General features: G+C 38.2%; 1 protein-coding gene across 1 annotated transcript in view; it reads right to left on the reverse strand.

The window, feature by feature from the left end:
- Positions 1-19812, reverse strand: part of LOC148852897 (SNARE associated Golgi protein family) — a 61410-nt gene that overhangs the window by 1226 nt on the left and 40372 nt on the right. The window lies entirely within an intron of this gene.

Below are 19812 nucleotides of genomic sequence, written 5' to 3' on the forward strand. Positions count from 1 at the left end.
CCTAGGCATCGCCTTGACAACTATACATATACTAGTAATTAAGCACATGCGTTGCACGTGAGAAATGTTTCTTCATATTAATTACTTGAGTTTTAGATATATTATAGTTAAGATAGAAATTGAAAATTAACAAAGGTAACAATATGAATAAAAATAAACTTAAATATTTATTATTCAATTATGACATTATGACATCATGGGTTTCTTTGAAAAGTTGGATCATTGACCCACCATCTAGATAAGAAAATAGCATTACTTTTGGATAAGTTTTAAATTAGGGAAATTACAGTCGGAGCCGGTTGTACATTTAAAATTAGGCTACAAGTTGGCGAAAAACCAACAAAACTCTTAACAACCGGCTCTACATTTCAAATTATAAAAACTCTCACCATGTCATCGAAGGGTTATGTAAATATTGCCAACATGGGACTTTTAATCCATATTGGACACAACGAAAAGCTTATATTGAAATTGCCCTTTAATGTTGGTGACTGGAAAAAAAAAAAAAAGGTTTTTAGTTTCTGTATTTACGTTCTCTATATCAATTTCTCTCATTCTCTCTCTCTACCTATCTTTCTCCCTCAATCTCTCTCATTCTCTTTCTCGGTCGATTTCTCATTCTCCCTTAATTTCTATTGTTCTCCCTCAGTTTCTCTCCCGCTTCCTCTTTTTTTTTTTAATTTTCTTACACACATATGGTATTAATCAGCTCGTATAAAAGAACATGAGACCAACTTGGTATAGTTCAAAAATTATTACACCAATTTGATAAAAATTCACAAGAAACGCTTGGCTATGAAATTTACACCAACTGGAGAACGATATAGATTGAAGGAGAAGTAAATATTGATTGAGAGGAAGAGTGTGGGAGAAGAATGAGAAAGATTAAGGGAGAACAATAGAGAGAGAGGGGTTTTGATTTGGCAATAGACCGAAGCTGAGAGAGTGGGAGAGACAGAGGGAGCGGGAGATCGAGAGACAGAGAAAGTGGGAGAGAAACTAAAAACCTATTTTCGGTATAGGTTTTTTGTTGTGTTCAACATGGAATATGAGTTCCATGTTAGCAACAACCACATAAGCCTCCGATGACATGGTGTGGGTTTTTATAATTTGAAATGTAGAGACGGTTGTCAGAGTTTTGTTGGTTTCTAGACCAACCTGCAACCTACTTTTAAATGTATAACCGACTTTGACTATAATTTTCCCTTTAAATTATATATTTCATTTAAATTATATATAAATTGTTTGATTTCTAGGTTGACATTAATTTTTGTATTACATTTCCATCATTGATAAAATTATTTCTTATGTACAAATTTTTTGTTCAATATAATGAATGTACAATATTAGAGATGTACCCAATATTTTATTTTTTATAAGTATATAACATTAAATATGTCCCCAAAATTTTCTCTATTTTTTTTTTATTTTTGTAATTCTTTGTATTTTCTATTATTAAAAATTTTATTATTTGACTATGACATCATTTAATTTCTAGGTAGATTTTGAATTTGGCATTACATTTTCATCATTAATAAAAATACTTCTTACATTTCATAGTTATTTATTTTAATTTTTTATTATTTAATTATGGCATTATTTATTAATCCATTTGACCCAAAATGGTCGAATTGTTTTCCCACCACCGAGAGGGAAGAAAATGGTCTTGTTTTCAAATTACTTTTCAAAACATTTATTTTTATACTATTAAAATTAATATTATGGATATATCTTAAACATAGGATTTAATGAGAGAGAATAGAAAAATATTTTTATTTCCAATCGATTTTAAATTTTACATTCCATTTTCATCATTAATAAAAACATATCTTATTTATCATACTCATTATTGTTTACTATGTATGTTAAAAATGTTTCCAATTTTTCTAATTTCTATTTTTTTCATTTTATCTATTATTATAATTTTATTATTTAATCATGGCAACATGGATTAACCCATTTGACCCAAAATGATTTAATTTCTTACCACTACTTAGATGAAAACACTATTTTTTCTAGGTAGATTTTAAAAGCAAAAGCTTTTATGGTATTAGAATTATTAATTTATTAAGTATGGATTTAATTAATAGAACTTAATGATGAGAAGAAATAAAAATGACTTAAATATATGATTCAATGAACATGAATGCAAGTTAATAACTCAAATATTGGATTTAAGGAGAGAGAATTGAATGCATTGAATATCTTTAAATTACCTCTTTTCAATTCATTTAATATCAAGAACCGATTACCCTATTTGCCCTTAGAAAATTCCAAAAATATTCTTGAGGCTATTCGTACTTTTTAAAGTAGTATATATACCCTCTAACCAATTAACATGACAAACTTTGAAGTCTTACTTAATTCCATTAGGCTCAGTTGCAGTGTGAATTTGTATAAATGCATGGGGGGCAAACAGGCTAAGTGTAATTTCTGGTTTACTTCTGCTTTAGATTTAACTGTCTTCTATTTGTTTGTGAGAACTAAAATGGTCTCCACTTTATATGAAAGAGAATTGAGGTAAGAAGGTTATTTATTTGGGAGGTAGCAAAATGATGTGGTCCCCATCTTGAGAGAGAGAGAGAGAGAGGAGATAGGAACTAAGAAGGTGGTGTAAATTTTGCATCAGCTTTTTGCAAAGCAAAATTTGCATTGCTAGTAAATGCAAATCGGACAGAAAATACATTTTTATTCAGATATGAGTGCAAATCATAATGACAAACAAACATGCAAAATTGAACCAAATACAAAACTTGTATCAGGTTCAGATGTGCACCGCTAACAGAGGGCTCTGTTTGTTTGCTATGCAAATTTCATTTGCACAGATGTAAATGAATGGAAGTGCAAATGGTTTAAAGTCTAAATTCTGGTTTACTCTTGTTTTGGATTTGAGGTTGTGTTGTTTTTGTTTGTAAGAAGTAAAATGATGTGATCCCACTTCATATGAAAAAAAGGTGGAGTATGACTAGGAAGCAAAATGTAGTCCCCATTTCATATGAGAAGATGGTGCAAAATTTGCATCAGCTTTATAGATGAAAACTCTGCACTGCAAATAAGTACCAATAAAACAAACAGTACAAATTTTGCATTAGTTAGACCTGCAAATCATAGTCACAACCAAATGGATGCAAAACTGAACTAGAAGCAAAATCTATATCTGGTTCAGATTTGCATTGCAAACAAACAAAGCCTAATGGATGATATGAAATGAACTGCAAAACAAAACTGAAACAGAACCACAGTTGAACTCCTCGTTCTACTAGCCAAAAATCACATGTTTTGTTTAAAGAATCTGAAATCATGACCATATTATACCGGAGAAAAAAAAGAGAGACAGAGAGAACAAAATCATAATAATATGGGATAATAGTTAGAATTGGCATGAAACCGGTTGAGGGAGATGGGGGACTGGGCAGAGCAAAGCTCATTAGAGAAGATTCCTGAAGGTCGAAGACAAACTGTTTATATTCAGTGCTAAGTTGAGGTACAGCATGAGGTACAGCCATAGAGAAAGGGAACGGTACAGCATGAAGTCATTAGAAGGAAGAGAGTTCAGTGCTAAGTTGAGGTGGAATACGAAGGGAGCTTTAATTACTCTGGTCGAGAACTTCAGCCATGGCAAGAAGCAGATGATCTTTTTTTCTTATAAAAAAAAACGAGAAGGTTCGAATGCAGTGCTGAAGGTGTTATAGGAGACCGGGGCCCTAGGTAAAGACAAAATGATGACAGTGGAAAGAACTGAAGAATCAGAGAAGAAGACCATTGAGGAGATAGAAAGTCAACAGGGATCGGAATGCATAGTAGGTAGAGGAAATATTGCCTTGACCCGGGACAAGAAGGAATGGGAGCAAAAATGGGTGATTCAAAATATGGATAAGATAGAAGATTGGAACAAGGTTGCACAAGTGATAATAAGAAACTTACACTTGAAAGGTACAGTAATAGTAACCCCTATCGAGAAGCACAAAGGCGCAAAGCCTTCCTTGAATTAGTGGAGGATATGTTGGATTTAAGAACTGTTTGCATTCCAATAGAGGCTGGCCAAGTTACAGTCGCAAAGTGGTTTCCAATAGCAAACTTGAAATCAGTGAACATGGAGAAAGGGACTACAGTTCATCTGCTGCTTAGGATTGCTGTTCCATCTGTGGAAGACTCAGATCTTTATGGCAATTGGCTGCTTTGTGTGGAGGTGTTTTAGAAGGAATCTTTACTAGAGACCTTTTCTCAGCTGCCATGTTGTTAGCGGATGCGAAGTTTGAAACAGAGTTTTACTCGGTGTAGCTCGTTACCTCCATTGAAGCAGAGCTTTGGAGGGAAGAACACAGAGAGGGAGATGAGAAGTTTGATGACTTACATGACACGAAAAGATTGGGACAATCAGATGCAGTTGGAAGTTAAAAAAAATGGCAACACAAATTTCTGGAAAACCAGTCTTACCATAAGAAAGCTACAAAGAGGGAAATGACAAAAGTTCTGGTCAGACGCATGGTTAGACCTTTGCACTGGTGGTGGCTAGGGATTTCAATGGTCAGCCAAGTATTTTAAAATATGGAGAGATGGACCAACAACTTGGGGCAGGTCTTCATTTGAACCAGCAGACTGGGCAGACCGCTGGTTCAGATGGAGGCCCGTGAGGTCTTATGTTGCAGAAGGTGGGCCTTTTTAATGAGTTAAGGGAGAAATGTTGATGGGCCATCGAACAGGCCCAACACGGGGGCGAAATCAGCAGGGGCCAATGTAAGTGGGTGGCATAGTACGGAAGAAAACCACGTTCAGAGAAGCTTCAAAGAAAAGAGCAAAATCCGAAATAAACAGGAAGAACAACTCTTCACTGAATACTACAGAGAAAATCGACATAAAACTCCCCTACAATTGCCCTAACTACTCTTTATATAGACTTACACACTTATGCCTCCTACAAAGAATTTTCCTAATCTAATAAAACACTCATTATAATCCTAAAAATCTCTTCAAAAAAGAAAGTCCTAATTGAATACAAATTCGGAAATCTTGTTAACACTAACTTGGTAAATGCGAATTAAGATGGATATCCTACGATGGCGCTAACTTGGTAAAAACAATCTAAAATAGAAATTCCGCAATGATGCTAGCTTGGTAATTATTTACTAAGTTAGGTCGGTGTCGTCATCTCTACTTATTACATGTCTTGTAGTGGTCCCAATTTGCAATAGAACTTACTAGCTTCCTACTGTACCGCATCATCCCCCCCCAATATGTACTAAGATGGGTCTTCAAAAACCAACTTTGTAAATGTTTACTCTGTTGGTAAGAATCCCGTACTGCATAAGGGTATAAAGGTGTAAGTCTATATAAAGAGTAGCTAGGGCAAAGCTAGGGGAGTTTTGGATTGATTTTCTATTTATTATTCAGTTAAGAATTCTTTTTCCCGTTTATTTCAACTTTTGCTCTTTTCTTTTGTAGAGGAGATGGGCCGAATGGCCCATAGACTGTCATTTCATGTTATGTTTATGTTTCCCTCTGTAATGGGCCTTATTCTGGGCCCATACTCTGTAGTGCGCTGTTTTTGTAATTTCTTGCCCACTCAAGGGCCTCTCTATAATATTTCAAAGATTAACTTAATAAAATGTTTAGAGTGTTAAAGGGAGGTTTAGTTCGAACTTCTCGCTCTCTAACTCTCATTGTCGCCAGCTCTCTCTCTCTCTCTCAACTTAATCTTCTCTTGTTCATTTTTCTGGTTTTGCATCTAATCTCAAGCAGTCCTATACTTCAAGATGACTGTTTTCAACTTGGTATCAGAGCGGGCCAGAACTTGGCATGACCCTCATGTGGTTCTAGTCCAGCCAACTGCATGAGGATGTTCTAGGGCTGGAAGTTTAAAGTCATTCAACTGGTTCTTGGAGGTCATTGGAGGGTGCCCAAGTCTCTACACACTTGGAGAATAGTTCGGTGACCAGGAAGAATCAAAGAGCAAGGTGTTCGGCTTGATTTGAAATCAGATAGAAAGGTGTTCGGCCTGGTTTGAAGTTCAAATCAGAGATTCACTTACTATACGTTATCTCAGTTATTGCTGGGTTATTTTCATTTCTTGGGAGGGCTGTTAAAGTATTCAAAACCCTCCTCCATTCTGCCCTATTGTTCGGCTGTTGCTGGACTGATTCAACTTAGAGATTTCTGGGTTGTTTTGGAGTGCAGTTCGGCTGTTGTTGGACTGTCAAGTTGCTGAAACTGATTTGGACTCGGTGGTACTAGTCCAAAAATTCTGTCCAGCCTTTGTTTTGGACCTATACAAAACATTATTGAAGTGGCTCCTACTAGTTAACAGTAGGGTGTTAACTACTGCACACAAAGTGTTTGTCGAAAGTCCTCTTAAGGACTGTGGACTGTTATTTCATCTCTTTGGGACAATGGTTGTTGGGGACCTAAAATACTTTGTGTTTGGAGGTCTGCTGGTTGTCCCTTGAAAGCTAAAATAGTATTTCTTAATCTAGAAAGTACTGCCACCGAGCTGGACTGTCACGGTTATCAAGACAATTGTTTTTTGTGAGCTGGTTGTTGCCGATTCAGCTCAAACTAAGTTCATCAAGATTCCCTGTACCTTGGAAAACTTATTAAAACCCTAATTGGAGCCTTTGCATGATGGATTCCTCGGACCTTGAAAGCAAGAGTGTTGCTGAATATGGACAGACTTTGGGAACCCCAACCGATTATATATTGGTTGTAACTACAGTTAAACTTGATGGGACCAACTACTTGGCATGGTCACAATTAGTGAAAATCCATATTTGTAGCAGAGGAAAATGGGGGTTTATTTCTGGGAGCAAGAAAGCTCCCCCAAAGTGATCCATTTTATGAGAGATGGATGCAAGAGAACTACACAGTGATTGGGTGGCTTGTGAATTCAATGCAGCCACAGATTAGTCAACACTATCTTTGGATGAACTCGACTAAGGAAATCTGGGATAGTGTTGTAGAAACCTACTCCCAAAAATTGAATGTTGCAAAAGCCTATAAACTGATGAGTGATGTGAAGAATCTAATGCAGGGGGAGAAATCACTTGCAGCATACTTCTCAACCCTGAAATCCCTATGGCAAGAGATTGATCTGATAGAGGTTGTGACATGGGATACTCCCAATGATGCTGAAACATACAGGAAATTAGTAGAAAAGGAACAGGGTCTTTGAGTTCCTAACAGGGCTGAATCCTGAATATGACATCACAAAGCAGAACATTTTGTCCAAGGAAAGTGTTTCATTGTCACAAGCATATGCTTTGGTCAGCAGTGAAGAGAGAAGAAGGCAAGTATAGGTTCAAGGAGTCAGCACCAATGATCATTTTGCAAATATGGGGGTTAAACCCAACGAGATTATAGGAGCTCCCAGTGGCACAAGAAAGAAGGAGGTGGTCTGTGAATATTGCAAGAAACCGAAATACACCAAGGAAAAGTGTTGGAAATTGCATCCCAGTCTTGTCCCTATCTGATTCCAGAAGAAAATTGATAGTACAAAGACAAAGTGCACATGCAGCCACAGGTACAGATACAGAGGTTGAATCTGTCTATGCACAGTTGACAGCCATGAAAGCTGAGTATGAGAAATTTGGAAAGATGATCAGCCAGCTTGAAGGTGTAACTTCATCATCCAACCCTTCTGGAAGTTCAGCCACCACCGCATTTGCTCACTCAGGTATAAGAGCTTCTGCTAACCATGCATCCACCTCAGGTAATCCCAAGACCGCTTGGATCATAGATTCAGGTGTTTCTGATCACATGACCAACATTTCCACTTTGTTTGTTTCGTATGATTTGCTTCCTAGTCATGACAAAATCACCTTAGCTGATGGTGCTAGCAAGGAAACTGTCAAGCCTACAGACTCCTTACTCTTATCTTCCACTCTTCATGTACCTAAATTGAATACCAATTTATTATCTGTTAGTAGCTTGACCAAGTCATTGAATTGTTGTGTAACCCTTTTTTCCTTCTCACTCTGTATTTCAAGATCTGGAATCTCAGAAGGTGATTGGGAGTGGCCATGAAGCGAATGGAATATAGTTGCTCGACACTCCTGGCCAATGCCTTGATCATCCCAAGAATACTGCCTTTGGTTCTACTTCTTCAGAGTTTGTCAGTCAAATTATGTTGAGTATTTGTCATTTTGGTCATTTACCTTTTTCTGCTTTGAGTCATTTACTTCCCGAACTGTTTAAGGGAGTCTGTGTGTCCAGTCTCAATTGTGAGTCATGTCAGTTGTCAAGTATTGTAGAAACAATTACCTTGTAAGAAATAAAAGATCTTCTTTTCCTTTTCATATTGTGCACTCTGATGTGTGGGGCCTTGCCACTTATCTTCTATGGGGGGCTACAGATATTTCATCCTATTTATTGATGACTTTTTTAGATTCACTTGGATATACCTAATGAAATCCCATGATGAAGTCCCAAGACTTGTGAGGCAATTTCATGAGCTTGTTTTAACCCAATTTGATACCAGAATTAAGGTTTTCAGATCTGACAATGCAAAAGAGTACTTTGAGAAGAGCTTATCCTTGTATCTCTCTGACATATGGGTTATTCATCAAAGCTCTTGTGTTAGAACCCCTGAACAAAATGGAGTTGCTGAAAGGAAAAATAGACATATTGTTGAAGTTGCAAGAAGCCTTTTGTTTGCCTCACAAGTTCCTACAAGATTTTGGGATGTGTTGTTCTTACTGCTACCTATCCTATAAACCGTATGTCATCCAAGGTTTTAGGGTTTAAATCCCTCTTCAGTCTTCTTCATCCAGACAGGGATCTTTTTCTTATTCCTCTTCGTGTGTTGGTTGTACTTGTTATGTTCACATTCCAAGTGCCCAGAGGCATAAGTTTGAACCAAAAGCCCACAAGTGCATCTTCCTTGGTTATTCCCCCACACAAAATGGTTATTGTTGTTTTGATCCAAAGACTGGCACTCGACATGTCTCTATGGATGTTACCTTTGATGAGATTTCTCCTTTTTATGGTTCCTCTCGGGAAGGATATTGCCAACAGGGGAGAGTGTCACAAGTATTTGCTCTTCCTCTTCCTGTCACAGTTGAGACACTTGACAAGCTTGTATCCTGACAAAATGAATCAAAGGAAGATCAGCCACTTCATTCATCTTACCCTAATGCTCCTATTTCTTTACCTCCTCGTCCTACCCATAATCCCAAGGTGTATCAAAGGAAAAGATCCAGGAATGAGCATGTTGTTTCCCTTATAACAGATGGGGCTCATACACTCCCAATCACATATGAGATAACAGGTACTGCTTCAGCCCCTTTGAAACCATCATTCCCAGATCTTGATCTCCCCATTGCGGTTAGGAAAGGAAAGCGGAATTGCACTGCACACTGCATTTCCAAACATCTTTCCTATGATCTACTTTCTCCTTCATACTTTGCTTACCTCTCTTTAGTTGCTTCTAACCCCATTCCTAGGTCTGTGTTAGAAGCTCTTGGGATTCCAGAATGGAGAGATGCCATGAAATCTGAAATGAATGCTCTACACAAGAATGATACTTGAGAGGTGATGGATTTGCCTGAAGGGAAGGATCCAATTGGGTGCAAGTGGGTCTTTACCATTAAATACAGGGCTGATGGGACTATTGAGAGGTACAAGGCCAGACTTGTTGAAAAAGGCTCACAGACATATGGGATTGACTACTTGGAGACCTTTGCCCATGTTGCCAAGATGACATCTGTGAGGGTTCTTTTATCTCTGGCAGCTCACTTTGATTGGCCTCTTTATCAGTTAGATGTAAAGAATGCATTTCTGAATGGTGACTTACATGAGGAGGTCTACATGTGTCTCCCTCTAGGAATGTATGGGAAAGGTATGCAAATTGAATAAATCACTTTATGGCCTCAAACAATCTCCTAGAGCCTGGTTTGAGAGATTTAGAGCTGCACTTGTTAAATTCGGCTATGTTCAGACACAGTCAGATAATACTCTCTTTGTGAAGAAAAGTGGATCTCTAGCAGTGTATCTCATTGTGTATGTTGATGACATTATAGTGACTGGTGATGATGCCTCAGGCATCCGGGCCCTTAAGTCTTTCCTTCGTACAGAATTTGAGATTAAGGATCTGGGGGAGTTGAGATACTTCATTGGCATAGAAGTTGCTAGATCCAAGGATGAGATTCTTATTTCCCATATGAAATATGTCCTTGATTTGTTGTTTGAAACTGGAAAAATGGGTGCTAGACCAGCTGCAACTCCCATTGATATGAATCACAAACTTTTAGCTTCGGATGGAACATTGTTGGAAGACAAAGGGGTCTTTCAGAAACTTCTTGGGAAGCTTCTGTACCTATGCATGACTAGGCCAGATATTGTGTATGTTGTCAGTTGTATTAGCCAGTTCATGCATGCTCCTAGAGATACTCATATGGCAGTAGCAGAACGGATTTTGTGTTATCTGAAAGGCTCTCCGGGAAAAGAAATTCTATTTACCAAGCATGGTCATCTGAAACTTGAAGCCTATACTGATGCTGATTGGGCTGGAAATATTGATGATAGAAGATCTACTTCAGGGTATTGCAGTCTGGTGGTTGGTAATGTTGTCTCTTGGAGGAGTAAGAAACAGTCAGTTGTGGCCTGATCCTCCGCAGAAGCAGAGTATAGAGCCATGGCACATGGAGTCTCGGAATTGTTGTGGCTAAGGTCCTTAATGGACGAACTTGGGATTGATCATGACAAACCCATGATGTTCTACTGTGATAATCAGGCTGCCATCAACATTGCTCACAACCCAGTACAACATGATAGAACCAAACATATTGAGGTTGATAGACACTTTATTCGAGAAAGAGTCTCTTCCGGTGAAGTGTCTTCCATTCATTACTTCGGAAGGACAATTGGCAGATTTCCTCACCAAGGGTATTTCCAAGGCAAGGCTTCAACGTGACACTGGCAAACTGGGCATGATTAACATCTATGCTCAGCTTGAGGGGGAGTGTAGAGGAGATGGGCCGAATGGCCCATAGACTGTCATTTCATGTTATGTTTATGCTTCCCTCTATAATGGGCCTTATTCTAGGTCCATACTCTGTAATGTTTTGTTTTTGTAATTTCTTGCCCACTCAAGGGCCTCTCTGTAATATTTCAAAGATTAACTTAATAAAATGTTTAGAGTGTTAGAGGGAGGTTTAGTTCGAACCTCTCACTCTCTAACTCTCATTGCCGCCAGCTCTCTCTCTCTCTCTCAACTTCTTAATCTTCTCTTGTTCATTTTTCTGGTTTTGCATCTAATCTCAAGCAGTCCTATACTTCAAGAGGACTGTTTTCAACTTCTTTGAAGCTTCTCTAAACGTGGTTTGTTTCCGTACTATGCCATTTGGTATCAGAGCTCATGTTTGATCCTTCTTTGGATTATGGATCCTAAAATGAAACAAGTGGCTCACATCATGGAGCAAGAACTCAACAACAAAACACAAGAAGTGTTAGAGTTGAGAAGACAAGTCGATGCACTCGCTCAAGAGTTGAAATTGCTATGAGGGGACGGAAACACCAATGCAAGTGTCTCTGCTTGTTACTTTTTCATCATCAAAGAAAGCATTCAAGTCGGCTGTAGTTGTGGATGGTGAACAGAAACAATGGGAAACGGGTTTCAATATTGAGATCCCAAAGTTTCATAGAGGTTTCTCTACTTAGCATGCAGCCAAACTGGCTATAATTGCAACTTTGCAAGTGGTGAACAGAAGCGATGGAAACAGATCTTAAGTTTGAATTCCCGAAGTTTAATGGAGGTATAACCTCAAATGAATTCAGGGACTGGAATTCCATGGAGGAGTTAGCAATTTCAAAGTTTGAAGGTAAAATCATATCTTATGACTTTGTTGAATGCATTAATATTGTTGAGGATTGTAACGAAAATCTTGTGTGGCCATTTTCGTCAACAACATATGTTGAAGAACAACATGTTGATTGGGCCAAACCTCCAATATAGGATGAAGAACCCATTGCTCAGGAGGAGTAAGTTATCCTTCATCATGATTTTCAAGATGATGGAGATAATACCACCATCATGGGGGTTATAATTACATAGTCTTCATACAAACAAACGAAGATCCTTATTGGCAAGCACTTTTGCAATATTCAAAACGATAATTAAAGGAAGAACCATCTTACATGAAGTGTAGGAGATTCAAAATATAAGATATAAGGTGAAGATATTCCAATTCGTATTGGAGGATTACACCACTAATATATATCAGAGGATCAGAAACAAAGAACCATGGTGAAAGTGCAACATGTTAGCGGCCTCTAAAATGGTAACCTGAATCCGAGGTCGAATTCTCTCCAACCCGGGGAGGATGATGCAGTAAGGGATTCAAACGAACTGAGTAAATCATTACTAAGTTGGCTTCAACAACCCATCTTAGTTCGTTTTTACCAAGGCACCATCGCAGAGTTTCAATCTTAGTTCGTATTTACCAAGTTAGCGTTACAGCATGATTTCCAAATCTGTGATCAATTAGGACTTTCTTTTTTAGGAGTTTTAGTAGGATTCTAAGAAGTGTTCAAGATAGATTAGGAAATTCCTTGTAAGAGGCATAAGGGTGTGAAGAAGTCTATATAAAGAGTATCTAGGACAATAGTAAGGGAATTCTATGTTGATTTTCTCTTAACTATTCAGTGAAGAATTCTTCTTCCTGTTTATTTCAGCTTTTGCTTTTATCCTTGAAGCTTCTCTGGACGTGGTTTGTTTCCGTACTGCAAACTTTTTCACACCCTTGTGCCTCCTACAAAGAAGTTTTTGAATCTAATAAAACACTTTTATTATAATCCTACTAAATCTCTTCAAAAGAGAAAGTCCTAATTGAATACAAATTTAGAAATCTCACTATAACACTTAACTTGGTAAATATGAACTAAGATAGAAATTCCGAATGATGCTAACAAGGTATATTTACTAAGTTAGACCGGTGCCATCATCTCTACTTCTTACATGTCTTGTAGTGGTCCTAACTTGCATAAAACTTATTAGCTTCCTTCTGTACTACATCATCCTCCCCCTATATGTACTAAGATGGGTCTTCGAAAACCAACTTTGTAAATGTTTACTCAGTTGGTGCGAATCCCGTACTACATCATCCTCTCCAGGTTGGAGAGAATACGTCATCAGATTCATACTATCATGTGAGTGTCCTCCAACATTTCGTATCGTGCTTCTGTTGTGCTTCCTTTTTTCCAACTTTCTGATAAATAGATGGTGGTGTAACCCTCCAATACGAATTGGAATGTCTTCATTACATCTCTTAACTTTTGAAACACATTTCCTTCAAATGATTTAGTTCTCCCCTCACTGACCATTCTGAATTTTGCAAAAATGTTGGCCAATATGGATCCTCGTAGACTTGTATGAAGACAATGCTATCAAAACCTCTAGTATGATAAATAGTCTCCATCCTCCTGAAAATCATGATGAAGGATAACATATTCTTCTTGAGCAATGGATTCTTCATCATAGATTGGAGATTTGTTCAAATTAAGGTTCAAAATATCGATACGCCTGAAAAGGCATAGTGGGCAGTATCGACAGTTTTTCTTTTAGTTTTTTTCACATCTGATTCAGAGGAGCCGGTTTAAGGTCTGTCCACCCCCTGAACCGGTCAAAACCCTGATACACCCTCTATAGGGGCTTATCAGGAAGCTCTTGATACGATACATATCGGCCGATACGGGCCGATACGTATCAATACTTTGAACCTTGGCTCCAATCAACAAGTTTCTCTTCAACAAATGTTGTTGAGGAGAATGGCCACACAAGATTTTCATTACAATCCTTAACAATATTAAGAGACTATTTGGTTCGTAGTTGGATTCGGAACCGGAATGGTCTATTCCCATAGTCTATTTGGTTCAGACAGGAAATTAGAAAGAGAATTAGAATCAGCAAGAATAAATTTCATTCCCAAGGGAAGGGTAGGGAATGGCTATTCCCTCAAATGGGGGAATGCCATTCCAGTAGGAATGGGAATGGGATTCCGATTCCTCCCAACCAAATAGTTGGAATCAGAATAGCCCATTCTGATTCTGATTCCAAACCCCTATTCCTACGAACCAAACGGGGCCTAAAGCAATCAACAAAGTCATAAGATTTGATTTTACCTTCAGATTTTGGAATTGTTAATTCCTCCATAGAACTCCAGTCCATCAATTTATTTGGAGCTATACCTCCATGAAATCCGAAAACTCAAACTTGAGATTTGTTCCCCATAGCTTTTGTTCACCACTTACTATAGCCAGTTTGGTTTCTTGCCAAGTAGAGAAACATCCCTGAAACTTTGGAAACTCAATACTGAAACTGTTTTCCACTGTTTCTAACCACCACTCACAACTACAGCCAACCTAGATGTTTGCCTTGAGGATGAAAAGAAACGAGTTGAGAAACTTGCATTAGAGCCACTATTCCATGTTTTGGAATGAGAACGTAGCGATCTCGAGCAAGTGCCTTGACTTGTCTTCTCAACTCTACCACCTCTTTTCATATTTTGTTGTTGAGTTTCTAATCTATTATGTGAGCCACTTATGTCTTCTTAGGAACCATAATTCAAAGAAGGATCAAACATGAGTTCTGAGACCAAATGACACAATACGGAAACAAACAACGTTTAAAGAAACTTCAAAGCAAAGAGCAAAAGCCGAAATAAACAGGAAGAACAACTCTTCACTGAATACTTAAGAGAAAATCAACATAAAACTCTCCTACAATTTCCCTAGCTATTCTTTATTTAGACTTACACCCTTATGCCTCCTACAAAGAAGTTTCCTAATCTAATAAAACACTCATTATAATCCTACATAATCTCTTCAAAAAAGAAAATTCTAATTGAATACAAATTTGGAAATCTCGTTGTCACGCTTAACTTGATAATTATGAACTAAAATAGAGATTTTGCGATGATGATAACTTGGTAAATATTTACTAAGTTGGGTTGATCTGTCATCTCTACTTCTTACATGTCTTGTAGTGGTTCCAACTTGCATAGAACTTATTAGCTTCCTTCTGTACTGCATCATCCTCCCCCTATATGTACTAAGATGGGTCTTCAAAAACCAACTTTGTAAATGCTTACTCTGTTGGTATGAATCCCATACTGCATCAGTGGGCCTCCTACTATTGAGAGGTCATGTGATTCTCTTAAGGAGCATGTGAGTGGGACAAAAAGATTGACAATGGACAAAGTACCATCCATCAAGTTCCTCTTCGACAAGTCCTAGCCAAGCTAAGGGCATTGCAATGCAAGGAGCCGGCCTCACCGGAAAAATGTAACCCAAGAAGCAAGAAAACTATGGTGAAAGAACTTTTTGAACTGAACGGTGGGTGATCTGGAAGCAAGAAGTGATTCGGTTTTCTCTGATTCTTCAAGTATGGGCAGCATAAACTTGAATTGGAAGCTAGACATAGGCATAGGAAAGCTTTCATACAGCAACTTTTCCTTGAAGAGGATGTAGAGTGTGCCAAACGTATCACTGTTGAAGAACATGAACAGTCAGAAATAGGGGTTATAGTGAGGTTAGATAAGGAAGTAGGAAACAAAGTAGATCCAAAAACTGAAGTTGACCAGATTGTACCCGCATTGAAGAGGAACAATTCCCAAATTCTAAATGTCCACAAGATGTACGGTCATTGTGTTCCAAAAACTCACCAACAGAAATGCATTGGCTCACCAAAAAGGGGTAAGCCAGGAATGAAAACAACAAATGTTGAAGATGTTACCACTCCTGTTAGTAGAAAGGTTTGGACAACCTGTTTTGATATAAAAACTATAAAAAAAAAAAAAAGAAAGAAGAAAAGAAAGAGGAGAAAAGGTTTCAGCTAAGAAAGAGAGATGAGTGATAGAAGAGAATGGGGAGAAGCTCAGAATTAGGTCTGGCTGCCCCTTTCATAAGATTATATACTCATAAATAAAAGAGAGTACAAAGACAAGTATGCCCTAAGTAAGTCGGCTACATGTGAGAACTTAAAAACACTCTTAACTTATGCAATGGAATAGGGAACACTTTGGAATATTAGAAGAGAGTAAACTAAATTTAATGAATAGAGTCGAGGAATTAGATGAGGAGACTCAGATGAATTTGAATGATGAGGAGAGAGGCCTATGTTGGAAGTTGAAGGAGTTGGAAGAAGTGGAGAAGAAATCAATTGCAGGCAGAAATCAAGACAAAAATGGATCAAGGAAGGGGATGGCAATATAAAGTTTTTCCACTATTTGGCCAATGAAAGAGAAGGTGCAAAAATTATGTTGACAAACCAAAGGCTAATGGGGGAGGCATTTTCTGACCAAGGGGATATAGCTAGAATCTTCGTGGAACATTTGAACTTGTGAAGGCCATTTTTAGAAGACACTTAAATGATAGGGAAAGTGTGGTCGGACTCGATTGGGTGGCCATTTTTAGAAGGCCCATATTGGATGCTGAAGCAGCTAGTTGTTTAGAAAGAAATTTTAAGAGGAAATAAAGAGAGTCATCTTCTCAATGGTAGAAACAAGGCTCCTAGACCAGATGGTTCTACCATGGCTTTCTATTAGGATTGTTGGGAAGTTGTAAAGGGTTTTGGAGAGAGATGGTACAATTGGATAAATGCTTGTTTACAATTTTGTCATTACTCTGATTTGGTAAAAGGGGTGCTTAAAGATTTTTCTCCCAGCTTCAAGAGGTCTAAGACAAGGTGACCCCCTATCCCCTTTTTATGCTTGTAGCAAATGTGCTTAGCAGATTAATTCTCAAAGCTGATTGGGATGAGGATTTTAGGTTTGGAGAGTAGGGAGGGAGAGTGTCACAGTGACCCACCTGCAATTTGCAGATGACATAATTTTCTTCTGTGAAGGAAACGACATAAGAAAGGTAACTAATCTGAAAGGTTTGACCAAGATGTTTGCACAGTTTTCAAATTTAAAAATCAATTTGGAGAAGTGTTGTAGGAATTAATTTGGAGGAAGTATACTTTTTTATTGATAGCAGCCTGTTTGGAGTGCTCTACCACTAATTTCCCTATGACTTAGGTTTTGGTGCCCAATTTTAGAGAAGTGTGCAAGAAGACTAGTGGGCTGGAAGAGAAACTGCATTTGGTTGATAATAGAAGGGGATTCTAAGGTGGCAAGGGTGGTTAAAGGAACCAGAAGCTGTAATTTGGGGTTACAAGAACGAGATGAAGAAATTTAAATGGCTGACAAGGAACAAGACCTTGAGAATCTAGTGGGTGAGGACAGTCGATGCTTTTGCTGAGGGGTTTCTAGGGCACAACTGTATTGGGTGTGGTTGTAATTGTTTTTTTTTTTTTTTTGCTGTTTAAGAGAGGACGCACCTCACATCTCTCTTTGGGAAGCATGTATTGACTATATCTATATTGTTATCATTGTATCTATTCTCATTAACAAAATACTAGTCATTTATCAAAAAAATTATAACATGGAATAATGTTACATGACCCATTTATAAATTATAAGGGATCTGGATTATTCAGTCAATGAGGTCCTTGTTGGACAATCCTATGCAATCAAACAAATGCATTACATGGGATGCAATGATAAATGATTCTCAAAGTTAAATAGTTTATAGAATGGGAAAATCATCTGACCTGCAAAAGTTTAGGTTGAGAAACTACACATGTACCTGAGATCTATAAATCAAATGGCCTCAACATATTGATGTGCTCCCAACAGTGTTGCATGGAGACCACATATTTGGTATGATTTGTGAGTAAACACATGTCCACAAGTCAACTCATTAAGGACTTCCCAGATCCTATGTCTGACTTGTTTTCAAATAAGTCAGGCAAATTTACATCTTTAATCGCAGAGTTGACTTATTCAAATGACAAATCCTATACTATCTATAAAAAAATGACATCATATATTGGTCGGATTGTTTACATGAGAGAGAGGAGTCAGACCTGTTTCTTCCCAAGTGTTGGCTATGTTTCTTCCCAGGTGGAGTGCTCTGTTGTTAATAATAGGACTTTTGAGGAAGTGGTGGTTGGAAAATTAGGTGTGGATTTAGGAAGGAGGACAGAAGAGGGTGATACAGATACTTCGTTTGAAGTGGCTCCCAAGAAGTCTCGTGGAACTAGGAATACGCACATTGTTCACATAACCAAGGTATTTTCTCAGATGAAATTTGGTTTGGCTAGGGCAAGACCTACAAAACAGTTTATAAAAGGAGCGGGGGGAACCAATAGTACCAACAATCGAAGAGGCTGGGGCGTGGACTCTCGGGCTCGTGACAATTCGGATTCACGGGTGGGGATTCATCAGCTTGAAAAAGACAATGGAACTGGCATCAACTCTGAAGTGAGAGCTCCATATAGATGTTATGGATATCAGGAGGAGAGGCCTGGAAGAGTAACTACTACAAAATTGATTGACAAAGAAGTCGAGATTGGTAAAAGTCTTGGCTTGTTTTGTTTGGGGAGACGAGGAGTTTGCTAAGAAAGCACTTGAAGAGTTTGAGAGGAAGAGGAAGGAAGAGAGGTTGAAGAGAGTGGCATCTGGGGAAGGACGAGAAAAGTGGGATAAAGATGATGATGGGCAAGAGGAAATGCTTGATGAGGATTAGGGAGTTTGATGTCTGGATTCTAAGTAGTGTCAGAGTTCGTGGAGATGGGTCAAGGTGGCCAGATATGGAGCTTTTGTCTCTTTGTTTTGAATGTTTTTGTATTCCAGTTTCTCTGGGTGTAAGTTGTTTGGTGTCTGTCTCTTCTCTCAGGTGATTTCTTGTCACCTTTCCTTATGTCTTCTCTTTTTCTTTTAATGAATTTTATCTTTACCTTTCAAAAAAATAAATAAATAAAGAGAGAGGAAAAAACATAGGAGAATTAGATACACTACTTTTTCACATTGAAATAGAAACATGTTTGCATATTCTCAACCATGAATCTTGAGAGAATGATCTGTTTTGGGAACATGTGTGGTTGGGTAATTCTCCATTGAAAGGAACAATTTCCATCTCTTTATAATTTGTCTAACTTTAAGGATGAGTGTGTTTTCCTTCTTTGCAGCCTTCTAGCTTGAGTCCAAGTTTCGCATGGAATCTGGGGTTTAGAAGGGGGCTCAGAGATGCTGAATGTAGCAATGTTTCTGTCTTATTAAAGTGCTTGGATAGGGTGTTCTTGAACCCTTCTGAGTTGGACAGTAGGTTTGGTGCCTAGCTTCTTCTGGTCTTTTTCTTGTGCTTCATTCTTTTCAGCCCTAATCCAAACCTCAGACAGTTCTTTAATGCCATTTCTGGTTAAGGAGGTTTGGGACATACCTATTGCCCCTAGGGTTAGTATTTTTGTTTTGAGGTTTTCTTGGAAAGAATCAACACTCCTTCAAAGAAAGAGACAAAATTGGTGCCTTTCCCCCCAACTGGTGTATCCTTTGTGAGGCAAATGGTGAAGCTTGTTCGAGTCTTCCTTTGTTAACAGGAGGAAGATAAGGGGGTGAATTCAATGGAGGTGTACAAGGGCGGCTGTGTGCTGGACGGTCTGGGAAGAAAGGAACCAAAGAGTCGTCCCAAATAAGGAAAGGAGTAGTGAAGCAATAATTGAGACCATTAGCATAAGAGTGATCCAATGGGTAAAGAATTTGAGCAGTTTTGGAGGTGTTTCTACTGATGACTTGCTTAGAAAGTGGAAAGAGGTAGCCGATTCCTCTCTTTCAAAAGTTTTCATCAGAATGACTTGGCTCCCACCTCTTTATGGGTTTCTCAAGTTGAACTTTGAGTGAGGGGAATCCGGGCCCTTTAGGCATTGGAGAGGTGTTCCGGAATGAGGAGGGAAGAATTATTGCTTTCTACTTGGGCCCAATAAGCATGGGTGATTCATTGAGG

This window comes from Nelumbo lutea, chromosome 5 (genome assembly GCF_056320005.1).
Source record: "Nelumbo lutea isolate HS-2025 chromosome 5, American lotus-T2T, whole genome shotgun sequence".
NCBI lineage: Eukaryota > Viridiplantae > Streptophyta > Magnoliopsida > Proteales > Nelumbonaceae > Nelumbo > Nelumbo lutea.